Here is a 13,521-nt window from a genome sequence, read left to right on the forward strand (position 1 = left end):
AGTTCAACTGTATGTCTGGTTGCAACATGTTCTAGTTGTCACGTGACTATGATTTGTGATATTTTCCCTGGCTTCAGGCAGAAAATCCAGGAAAATGAGTTTACATGATTTGCCTAGTGATTGTATAATTTGGACTTACGACTGTATGCTTTCTTTAATGACTGCTGTAAAAATGGTGGCAAAATCAGGTGCAGACATGTGGGTGCCTCAACTTACAACCATCATTACTTACAACCAAAATTCCAAGGTGTAAAAGTCAAGGACTAAATGTACAGTGTATATATAGACTAAATGTATACCTAAATGGTCTTTACCAAAACTATATATCAGGGGTCACGTCTCTTCTACTTCTATCAAGTCAAGGCTGGTAATTAGAGTTCATTGCCAATTTCAGAAATTTGTTCAAGGTGACTACAGTCTTGCAAATCTATATTCCTCTTTTCCGCTGCCAGCTTACTTCTTACACTTATTCTTGTTCCTTTCTTTTGTCCAAGCACAATGCTAAACCGTTAGAACATTTTAAAATCTAATCAATCAATCAAAAAGATAACTCTGAAGGAAGCTAAATCCATTAAAGATTCTGTATTGGATGAAGAAGGCCTGTCTCTCAGTGTGTTAAGGAAAGGGTTACAGAAGTGTCCTCCAATAACCTCTCAGCATTGAGAAGCTAACTGCACATAAAGAAAGCCTTCTTTCAGAAAAAATATGTGCATGCAAACTCCTCTTGCTGTTGATTTCTCATTTGTTCTTTTTACTCACATTCCTCTGATCTCGAATTTCTGGATTTCTAACTACAGATTTGAGTATAAGAAAGAAAAAGCACAAGTTTCACATCACATCTCTTGCTGTTCTATAGCCGTGGGTGGACTTGAAGGAGTCAAGTAGGACAAGCAATATTATTTGGAACCATTTGTACGCTTTTAGGAATTAGAATATAATTCTTATGCTTCTTTAAAATACTCAGTATTTTTAAAGAGTGGTTTTATTATCGATATTATGCCTTAAGAAAATACATACATAGCAGCTACATTATTTCCATCTTCTATTTATTTAAGAACAAAAGAAAGTACTGTATGATCTACAATGCAGCTCTGTCTTTTTTTAAATTCACCTGTTTTAGAATTTATAAGTTAACCACCTCCAGAAAGGTGAAAAATATTTATCATCTCCAAATTAAAGAAATGCAGAAGAATGAAGAATCAAACCTGGGTGGCAAAAGGTTGTCTGAGAAATGAATGGACAATATTTCTCAATTCTTCATCAGTTCCAAATAATTTGACATCTATTTTCATTTTTCAATAATGATTGATCACAATTATGTTTCTCTGTCTCTTCAAATGGGTTATGTCCCTTTGACTGCAAGTATGGTACAGGTTTTTTTTAAAAAAAAATATGCCTCCAATCAAATATGAATAGGCTGTGGTTTAACTGAAATACTGAAGTACTGAAGTACTGAAATACGATCTGTCTGACTTTGAGTTTAGCCTTCATTCTTCTAAAGCTTGGCTTCAGGGAAGGAAACACAAAGTGAAGCTAGACCTATGCAGATTAAAAACACAAAGTATTCAAGCAAAGTTCTTTGTACCATAGCCAAAAACATTCAGTATGGAAATACTTTTTTGGGGCTTAATACTATCTTTCAGAATTGAACTGAAATGCAAGACTGAGTAAAAGATCCATTGAAACCCATTGAAAGAGTGCAGAGAAGAGCAACAAAGATGATTAGGGGACTGGAGACTAAAACATATGAAGAACGGTTGCAGGAACTGGGTATGTTTAGCTTAAGAGAAAGAAAGACTAAGGGAGACATGATAGCAGTGTTCCAATATCTCAGGGGTTGCCGCAAAGAAGAGGGAGTCAAACTATTCTCCAAGGCACCTGAGGGTAGAACAAGAAGCAATGGGTGGAAACTAATCAAGGAGAGAAGCAACTTAGAACTGAGGAGAAACTTCCTGACAGAACAATTAATCAGTGGAACAGCTTGCCTCCAGAAGTTGTGAATGCCCCAACACTGGAAGTCTTTAAGAAGATGTTGGATAGCCATTTGTCTGAAATGGTATAGGGTTTCCTGCCTAGGCAGAGGGTTGGACTAGAAGACCTCCAAGGTCCCTTCCAACTCTACTATTGTATATTGTATTGAAACAATGAGATGTATTGTGTTGTAAATATCATTGCAACTTCAAATTAGTGACTATATTCCCAAAGGCTTTAATGATGGTAATGCTACTGACAAGTGGGTAAAGAAACCTTGGCTACCTGCAGTTGGAGGACTTCTATTGAATATTTCTAGGTTTACATTCTTTGTATCTCTGTTCTATAAGATTTATGTCCTTATATATCAGGGGTGGGTTCCTGCCAGTTCTAACCTCTTCTATAGAAGAGTTTCCACAAATCTACAGTGCCGTTTAGAACTGGTTCCAGCACCCTCCCCCTGCCCGTCTGTACATCATCAAGATGAAGAGCAAGAGGAGGAATTCTGGGAGTTGAAGTCCACAAGTCTTAAAGTTGTCAAGTTTGAACACCCCTGGGTTTTTTTCTAAAGGATTAGGGATGCAAGGGTCTTGTAACTTGACAGCTTTAAGAATTGTGTGCTTCAAATGCCAGAGTTTCTGAGCCAACATTTTGGTTGCTAAGCAAGAGCATTGTTAAGTGAGTTTCACCACATTTTAGAAGTTGGCCACGCCCACCCGGTCACATGGCTGGCAAGCCACACCCACCCAGTCACATAGCTGGCAAGCTACTCCTACCCGGTCACATGGCTGGCAAGCCACTCCCACAAAGCAGGCCACACCTACAGAAGAGGTTCTAAAAATTTTTGAAACCCACCACTGTTATATATGCATTCATTTTTGTTATATAACAGTAGAAACAGAAGTGAATCTGGATAATGTCTAGCATCATAGAGCAGCTCTTTAATTGGCATACAGTACTAATCTTGAGATAAAGGGAGAAAAACCTATCCCAGCAATTTCGTTATAAAATGGCATGTTTAGCTCAGCTAAATTGCAGCATCCTGGTGCAAAAGTAACTTGAGTTAAAGTGCTCTCACTCTTATGCAAGAATTTTAAATTCCCTAATCTTAAATTTGGAAAGAAAAGAGCAGGTGCACAGAATTCTGTATAATGTTTCATTTCATAGAAATTTTTATAGTTCTTGAACAGATTGGTTGTTTATTTGGGGATGTCAAAGCTCTTCATCAACATAATCATGCTGGACATAAGAAGTTTATTTCTACTGTTACTGGAATCATTTCCAAACAGGATTCCTTGAAGTTTTCTGTTCAAAAAGAAAAGGGAACATATTTAAAATTTTATATAAATCATGGAATGAATAAACTTTTTCTTTTGAAGAATCCAATATTTAAATAGATAAAACATGGTTTCAGGTTTATTTCAGGTTTATTTAACTTATAGACCGCCCCCTCTCCCCGCAGGGACATGAAGTTTAAGCATAACACTAAAAGTATTGTATACTTCAAAAAAGGAAAAAAAATATCCAGGAAACTACAGACCTATCAGCCTGACCTCAATATCAGGAAAGATTCTGGAAAAGATAATCAAGCAACGAATTAGTCAACACCTAGAAGTAAACAAAGTAATAGCCAAAAGCCAACATGGGTTTGTCAAAAACAGATCATGCCAGACTAATCTTATTACATTCTTGACAAAGTGACAAAATCAGTGGACCAGAGGAATGCCATCGATATAGTTTATTTGGACTTCAGTAAGGAATTTGATAAGGTAGACCATAACCTACTACTAGATAAAGTAGAAGAATGTGGGTTAGACAACATCACCACCAGATGGATTCGTAACTGGCTGACCAACCGCACTCAACGTGTAGTCCTCAATGGAACTGCATCTACATGGAGGGAGGTATGCAGTGGAGTACCCCAAGGCTCTGTTTTAGGCTCAGTACTCTTCAACATCTTCCTAAATGATTTGGATGAGAGAATAAATGGAGAACTCATCAAATTTGCAGATGACACCAAGCTGGCAGGAATAGCCAACACCCCAGAAGACAGGCTTAAGATACAGAAGGATCTTGACAAACCTGAACATTGGGCACTATCTAATAAAATGAAATTCAATGGTGAAAAGAGTAAGGTTCTACATTTAGGCAAGAAAAATGGAATGCACAGGTACAGTATAGGTGGTACCTTGCTCAATAGTAGTAACTGTGAGAGGGATCTTGGAATCCTAGTGGACAATCATTTAAATATGAGCCACCAGTGTGCAGCAGCTGCCAAAAAAGCCAACACAGATCTAGGCTACATAAACAGAGGGATAGAATCAAGATCACGTGAAGTGTTAATACCACTTTATAATGCCTTGGTAAGGCCACACTTGGAATACTGCATTCAGTTTTGGTCGCCACGATGTAGAAAAGATATGGAGACTCTAGAAAGAGTGCAGAGAAGAGCAACAAAGATTATTAGGGGACTGGAGACTAAAACATATGAAGAACAGTTGCAGGAACTGGGTATGTTTAGTTTAATGAAAAGAAGGACTAGGGGAGACATGATATCAGTGTTCCAATATCTCAGGGGTTGCCGCAAAGAAGAGGGAGCCAAACTATTCTCCAAGGCACTTGAGGGTAGAACAAGAAGCAATGGGTGGAAACTAATGAAGGAAAGAAGCAACTTAGAACTGAGGGGAAATTTCTTGACAGCTAGAACTATTAATCAGTGGAACAGCTTGGCTCCAGAAGTTGTGAAAGCCCCAACACTGGAAGTCTTTAAGAAGATGTTGGATAGCCATTTGTCTGAAACGGTATAGGGTTTCCTGCCTAGGCACGGGGTTGGACTTGAAGACCTCCAAGGTCACTTCCAACTCTGCTATTGTATTGTATTGTATTGTATTGTATTGTATTGTATTGTATTGTATTGTACCTGTTGATTCTGATCTAAATCCCTTTGAGTTTAAAATAACCTCTCCCCAGTTTTAAGTGATGGAAAAGATGTGAATCAATCAAACACTAGGTTGGATAATCTCAGGGGCTTATCTCCTATATCCAGAAACTTTTCCATCTTGTTGCACTACAATTCTTACATTTCTCAGTTCAAGGCAAGTCACTTCTTGAAGTTTTCTTTATAAGAATATTTAATTCTAATGCACTGTATTTCCATATTTCTATTTTCATTGCGCTTTCCCACCACTATTTGGGGTGATTTGCATTGGAATTCAGTAGCATATACTGCCTTTTTGTATCTATAAAGCTATTGACCAAGACAGTAGCAGATGCACTCTACATTTTATTTAGTTTCCTTCTATAAGAAACTTATTTTGCATTTCTCTTTGCAACATGTGTCCTATTGATTAGACAGATATTCTCTGACAGTCCATTTTTCTTTCTCTTCAGACCCTGACCTATGCAGTTCTGACTTGCAAGGATATGTTATTTCACAACACAAGAATATTATTATAGGAAAAACTTTCTCCTGCATACTTGGTAAATTGAGGAAATTGACTTTTGTGACTGGAATGATTCACACAAAGGCAAATAGTTAAATGCTAAACCATTTGGGGCTTTAATAGTTGAAGCAATAGCCTAATTTTTCCTCCCAGAAAGCAGGGGATAACGATTTCAGGCTTTTCCATTGTTAGTAGAAGAACCCAACTGCTGTATTTTATAGCAGCTGACATCTCTGGATACTTTTCAAGGTAGCCACATGTGCAGTAATGCTTCAATATTTTAACGATGATGAAACACAGCAAATTGTTCTGCCTTATTTGAGAAAGATGCTGCTGCAGAAGGACTATACTAAGTCCTGTATAGCAGATGAATCCTAAGCAGAACTCAGACCAAGATCAGTTTCCTGTTACTAAGGTCCTTCTACTTTGATGTAGCCAGAGGTAGGTTTTTCCCGTTTTGGCCTGGTTCAGTCGAACCGGATGCTTCTGCGCATGCACGCGAACATGAGTGGACCGGTAGTAAACCGGTTAGCAACCCACCCCTGGATGTAGCCTAAACAACGTGCTTCCACATCAGGATATAAAGGATTACAGTAAATATAGGTAGGCAAGGGGATGCTGACATGCTTTTCTACAGGGGAGACACAGCTACAGGGATGAACTCTTTGGGAACAAAGGTCTATTCAAGAAAAGCTCAATATTCCTAGATGGCCTTGTCATCCAGATCAGATTTAACGAGCCTCCAAAGAGTAATGGCTGGATAGCAGCAGCCTTTAGTAGAAAGCTTTCTGAGAATAAATAACTACTCAGTGCTATTTTTATTATTTGTAAGGCCATGTGAGCAATTATCCTTGAACCCTGACTACTTGTCAGTCTGTCAGATTTTTTTAAATATTCGATCTCTGATGCTATACTTCTGAGTCACAACTTCCTCCTCTGGAACATAAAGAAGAACCCAAACATTGTTGGTCTACCTTAGTGACTACACTGGTGTGTGTCATTTTAACCATAGGTAACGTATTGTTTGAATGAAACCTCACACACTAGGCTCCAGGACAGAACACTCAGAATAAGTGAAGCATGTTTACTTTCTCTATGTACAGTATGTATATTGAGCAGAAATACCTTATGTACTGTATACGTATACTGGCCAGAGTCACTTTGGCTAGTGAGATGGGCTGCATATAAATTAATTGATTATAAAAATCTTAATATATGCAACTGAATGACATAATATAGAAGAGCATAATAATATCATAGCGCATCAGCAAGATCACGTGAAGTGTTAATACCACTTTATAATGCCTTGGTAAGGCCACACTTGGAATACTGCATTCAGTTCTGGTCGCCACGATGTAAAAAAGATGTGGAGACTCTAGAAAGAGTGCAGAGAAGAGCAACAAAGATGATTAGGGGACTGGAGACTAAAACATATGAAGAACGGTTGCAGGAACTGGGTATGTTTAGCTTAAGAGAAAGAAGGACTAGGGGAGATATGATAGCAGTGTTCCAATATCTCAGAGGTTGCCACAAAGAAGAGGGAGTCAAACTATTCTCCAAACCACCTGAGGGTAGAACAAGAAGCAATGGGTGGAAAGTAATCAAGGAGAGAAGCAACTTAGAACTGAGGAGAAATTTCCTGACAGTGAGAACAATTAATCAGTGGAACAGCTTGCCTCCAGAAGTTGTGAATGCCCCAACACTGGAAGTCTTTAAGAAGATGTTGGATAGCTATTTGTCTGAAACGGTATAGGGTTCCCTGCCTATGCAGGGGGTTGGACTAGAAGACCTCCAAGGTCCCTTCCAACTCTACTATTGTATTGTATTTCAATTTGAACAGGCTTCTCCCAATATCTGGAAGTTATCATTCTATTGCTACATGTGAAATGCCAAATGTTTTTCTTATATCACAATGAAGCTGAGTTGAGTAATAAATTAAGCATGGGATGGAACTGGTTCCTAGCCAGATTTCAGACTGAAAGAATAATTGAACTGTTACGTTTTCTCCCTCCTCCCCGCTTTTAAAAGTATTGATGCATGAGCATCACTTCGCTTCTCATTGTCTGGTAATGGTTTGCAACTGCATCTATCCCTATTCAGAACTGGGTTTGAACTGACAATGGGAGATATGGAAGTTCCGTGCTTCACAATTGATTCATGATGGCTGATTTATACATGAAGAACACAGCTCAACTAATCAAGATGCTTAAATAAATTAACTTACAATTTTTCATAGTTCAGAAAATGATGGGAAACAGAGCTTTCTACTTGAAACTCCAAAATTAGCAATTCTCAAAGTACTTGTTAGTGTTTCATTTCTTAACATAGCACCTCCAAATTATGTTAGAAAGGACCACAACATGGAATGATAGTCCAATTCATTTGTATGACACTATCTAACTTATCAATGCATATGATAAAGCAAGTATAGTTAGCATAAAGTTAAACATTCTATATATTTAATTCTAAATAATCCTTAAAAAAACCAGTCTACTTTCCCCCTGAAATTCCTATATTGCTACTGAAAAATATCTGACAATGGGTAAATGTACTTATATTTCCTGCAGAAGAAACCAGAAGCTTCTTGTGATCTCCATAAATTCCTTATATCATGTGTTTTGAATTGAAATCATAGTAGTTACTCTGAAGTAGAAATAATTACCACATTTATGATTGGACTAGCCTTGCTTAAAAAGATATGAAGCCTTGTTCTTAGTGTACATATGAATAACGAGAAGAACAGAATCCTAATTATGATGAAAAACTGCCCAGTTTTTTATGGTAGTTACTCTGTTTACAGTTTTGAGTAGGTCAGATTCCGAGGGAAGTATGCAGTGGAGTACCCCAAGGCTCTGTTTTAGGCCCAGTACTCTTCAACATCTTCATCAATGATTTGGATGAGGGAATAAATGGGGAACTCATCAAATTTGCAGATGACACCAAGCTGGCAGGAATAGCCAACACTCCAGAAGATAGGCTTAAGATATAGAAGGATCTTGACAAACTTGAACATTGGGCACTATCTAATAAAATGAAATTCAATGGTGAAAAGAGTAAGGTTCTACATTTAGGCAACAAAAATGGAATGCACAGGTACAGTATAGGTGGCACCTTGCTCAGTAGTAGTAACTGTGAAAGGGATCTTGGAGTCCTAGTGGACAACCATTTAAATATGAGCCAGCAGTGTGCAGCAGCTGCCAAAAAAGCCAACACAGTTCTAGGCTGCATCAACAGAGGGATAGAATCAAGATCACGTGAAGTGTTAATGCCACTTTATAATGCCTTGGTAAGGCCACACTTGGAATACTGCATTCAGTTCTGGTCGCCACGATGTAAAAAAGATGTGGAGACTCTAGAAAGAGTGCAGAGAAGAGCAACAAAGATTATTAGGGGACTGGAGACTAAAACATATGAAGAACGGTTGCAGGAACTGGGTATGTCTAGCTTAAGAGAAAGAAGGACTAGGGGAGACATGATAGCATTGTTCCAATATCTCAGGGGTTGCCACAAAGAAGAGGGAGTTAAACTGTTCTCCAAGGCACCTGAGGGTAGAACAAGAAGCAATGGGTGGAAACTAATCAAGGAGAGAAGCAACTTAGAACTGAGGAGAAACTTCCTGACAGTTAGAACAATTAATCAGTGGAACAGCTTGCCTCCAGAAGTTGTGAATGCCCCAACACTGGAAGTCTTTAAGAAGATGTTGGATAGCCATCTGTCTGAAATGGTATAGGGTTTCCTGCCTAGGCAGGGGGTTGGACTAGAAGACCTCCAAGGTCCCTTCCAACTCTACTATTGTATTGTAAGTGTAATGCTGGCTTATTGGCTTGATTTCCCCATCCTCCATTTGCTAGAACAGGGAAAGAGAAAATATTGTTAGCATGCATTGGGTTTGTGGTTGAATTAATTACTTACTTTTGTGGAAATGTGGAAATAAATACTTCATAAACCCAAATCCTTTTTATTTTTATCAGGCTAAAAAAAGAGAGATCTTTCTCCCCAAAAAGTCCAAGTCATACTTGCTTCAAAAAGTCTGATGAAACAGTTTCTGAAGGAAAAGGGTCTAAGATTCAGAACTGTTTAATTTGCTGCGTCTTTCAAAAGAGTTCTTTCATCTTGAAGTGGTGTTTATTTCAGAATAAATTACATAGTGACTGTCCCACTCACATTGTATCATTTAAGAGTAGTGCAGGCTTCTTACATTACCTTCTCCATTTCACTTAAGTTTCCGTACAAAGCTCTTTATAGCTATGACTTTGACGATTGGCTCTTTCCTGAAGAAAAAGCACTGGGAGAAATGTAAAAGTGTTTAGAACAACCACATCTCTAGTTCTTTTGAATGAAGGGGACAATAAGTTCTCTTCGGGTAGCTTTTCTTTTATCTGAACCCTAGAAGATTTAATCCTAGTTTTAGGTACTGTACTTGATGTGACCTTTGGAGGTAGTTCATGCTGATTGGGGCTTATAGTGTTTGCCATTCAAAATCATCAGTTTGTCCATTCTATATTATGAGAACTGGAGGTGAAAGGGGGCAGTGGAATAATATTTATGAAATAATAATAATGACTGTGAAATTTCCTAAATTCAGCAAAGCTGGTGCAACATATTCTAAGTACAATATAACATACTTTTCAGAGTATAAGATGCACACTACCCTAAAAGAGGGTAGAAATTTTGGTGCGTCTTACACACCGAATGCGGCCATTTTGGCCTCCAGAAACCCTGACCCGCACATCCATTTTTGCCAAAAATGGGGCATGCAGAGGGTTTGGGATGCCTGCAGAATGCTCCTGAGGGCTGGAGAGAGCAAAAACATCACACCTGGGGCAGTGGTTGGATTCTACTTTTTTTAGTACCGGTTCTGTGGATGTGGCTTGGTGGGTGTGGCAGGGGAAGGTTATTGCAAAATCCCCATTCCTTTTTGATCAGCTGGGACAAAGGCAGAGAATAGATGGGGGCGAGGCCAGTCAGAGGTGATATTTACCAGTTCTCCGAACTACTCAAAATTTCTGCTACCCGTTCTCCAGAACTGGTCAGAACCTGCTGAATACGACCTTTGACCTGGGGGTTTGGGAGGCCAAAAACCAGCCCATTTTTCACAAAAATGGGATGCAGAGAAGGTTTGGGAGGCCTGCAGAGTGCTCGTGGGGACTGGGGAGAGCAAAAACTGGACATGTGGAGGCCAAAAACTATTTTTTCTTGTTTTTCTCTGTGAAATCTTGGTACATCTTATATTCTGGTGTATCTTATAGTCTGAAACACAATATATCCTAAGCTGTGTGGCCATATCCTCTCACTTGGGGAAACTTTACTTATTTGTTAGCCATATGTCGTACCAATTTTACCGGAGAATTGCTTCACTCAAGAAAAACTGACAGCAACTTCTAAGCCTGAATTTTAAACATGTACATTAGACTATCCTTTTTATCATCTGTCACTTGGTATTTAGGGAATGCAAATGAAAGTCTTAATATTTTGCATAGGCATGGAAGGGGGAAGAGCAATTTTCAGAGTTGAGAAGCGAGGACTTCAAGATGACCTGAAGCCATTCTGGAGCATCTTCAGGGCTGCCATAGCAGGGTTGGCTAGAGCTGTGGGAACAGGAGGGTGGGGGGAATAGAGATAGCTGGGGACCTATTTTATTTTGGGTAGCCAAAATAAAATTCTTTCTCCTGGGAACCAAGGATGTTCTTACCAGATGCTGGGGAGGCATGGTCTGAAACCAACTGCAGTGTGGACGGTGACCGTATTGGACCATGTGATGGACATGCGGGCTGAGGGAAAGAACTTTGACTTTTAATACGAGTGGGGAAAACCACGGAACTTTCAGACATGCCTAATAAATGTGTACTTTGAAGAACACCTGGGCCTCAGAGTCTTGATTGTGTTGATCTGTTACTTGGAACTCTAACAATTCTGACACTAATTTGGCATATTTTCATTTTGTAAGTCACCTAAACATGTCTGAAGTTGGTAATTAAATACTTAATAAATAAATTTCTCTTGACAAGACTTTGTGGAATGGGAAAGTGCATACATTTTATACAGTCTGGTATAAAGTCATTTGCCTGATAACAGAATTGTTTCAAATTAGATCCTAAACAGTGATATATTGAGGGCAATAAGCTTTTGATAAAGAGCACTAGATATCAATCAGATAGTTTCCTAAGTTGCATGATTAGCACAACTATAAATACTGCATTCTAACCCAACCAATATTTTTGATCCAGCTTTTGGTTTAAAAAAGGGAAAAGATTTCATTTTTGAAAGAAAACATGATTTGCTTTCACAGAAGCCCATATAAGTTGATGAGAAGAGATGCCATATAAGGGCTTGGATGTTTCTTGCTAATCATGCTCAAGAGTTCTTCAAATGGAACTGCACAGAACAAGTAGTTAGAACAGATGACTCTAAGGTATCATCCGACTCTGTGATTCGATGAAGATCCTATGAATAAATTTTGCAACAGGTATACTGTATCATTATGAACATCTCAACTTTTGCATAATATATATAGCCATCTGTAGATATTGAGAACTGGGAAGCCCCCCCCCCCCATAACTCAGAAAAGTTGTAATTTACTCTTGTTATATAACTTTTTAATATCACTAGAGTTCAATTGTTCCTGTAATTGTCGTTAAAATTTTAAAAAATGACTTTTTACCAGTAAATTAACAAATGACCATGAAAGCTCTCCAAGCATTATTGTATCAATGGAAAGAGTTAAAAAGGAACAATGATCAGAATTCCACATTTGGGATGGAAAAGGTCTATATATGTCCCTCATTTGTGTCCTTACTTTTGTATGTCATACTTTGAAAACGATTTCAGAGACATCTACTTTTTAAATTATTTGTGTGTATTGTTTAAGTGTTCACTTGAATGACAGTGTGTAGCCCACACTTGTGCATGAGAAAAATGGTCTGACATTCCATTCTTCTGTGATTCCCCCATTGCCAACTTCTATATCTAACCTACAGTTCTGATATTTTCTTTTCAAATACTTTTATAAGTCTGGTCTTCCTTAGATTTCCCCCCCAGGTTTTTAGTTTATGTAAAGGAAAGAGACTGAATTTTATTGTCTCGGGCCAAGTATAGCAACAGCTCAACAGCTCTGTGAAAACGTATTCTACATCTTAAGTCTGAATATCTTGGTCCTTCTTTTAGAATTATTGCATTGTATTTCAGCAGGAACTATTGCCACCATTTTTCTATGTATGCTTTCTATAAAGGTATGGAGAGATCCTTTCTGCCTCATGGCAAAAAGAAAATAAAAGTACTCTAAAATATTACAACGTACACGAAACAAAATACAAGACACTGAAAAGTATTGCAAACATTAAATGTATCTACAGTTACAAACTTCCCACCAAAATGTATATAAACTCCTCCAGATATTTAAGTCTATAGAAAATATTTTGGTATTCTAAAAACAAAGCCACATTTTAATCTAATATTTGCAGGAGCAATTTGAAGTGTGAAATGTCATATGGGGCCGATGAAGCACATCCTGTTTTTTTCTATTTTCTCTTAAAACATTTCTCGCCAATAACTATCAGCATAGCTCAGATTGACACTACCTGACATGCAAGTGTGACCAGATACTTTCTTGGACCGGGGTGAAATAAGTTTGAAATCCCATTTAGTTCAAATTATTGCCTAATCTTTTCTTCCAGAACAAATTCCTAAGAGGCTTTCCAGCAGTCTTTAGAGAAAGCCTGGGATGCAAGCGTGCTAAACAAATGACAGTGTTTTAATCCTCCCTTTATTGTTTGAAAGATGGAGCACATGTAGAAGGAGGCTTGCATTTGTTCCAATGATGGAAAGACAAACTCCTCCTCCTCGGTGAGATTAAGGGCTTCTGCTCAGAAAATGACAACCACTAGATAGGATGTTTCCCTCACCTCATGTTTAGTAAATAGAAAAATGACAGGTGGTGGGTGGGATTCGTGCCTGTTGTTCTTCTGTCACAAATTAAGGAGGAGGTGGAGCAGCAGCAGCAGCTGAAATAAGGGACAGCCTAGACTAGAGCCTCGACTCTGAGTGACAGCACACTCTCTTTCCTCTCTGCATGTGGCTGCCTCTTGGTGGGGGTGATGGCACCACTCAC

Source organism: Natrix helvetica (assembly GCF_964273705.1).
Source record: "Natrix helvetica genome assembly, chromosome: 1".
Lineage (NCBI taxonomy): Eukaryota > Metazoa > Chordata > Lepidosauria > Squamata > Natricidae > Natrix > Natrix helvetica.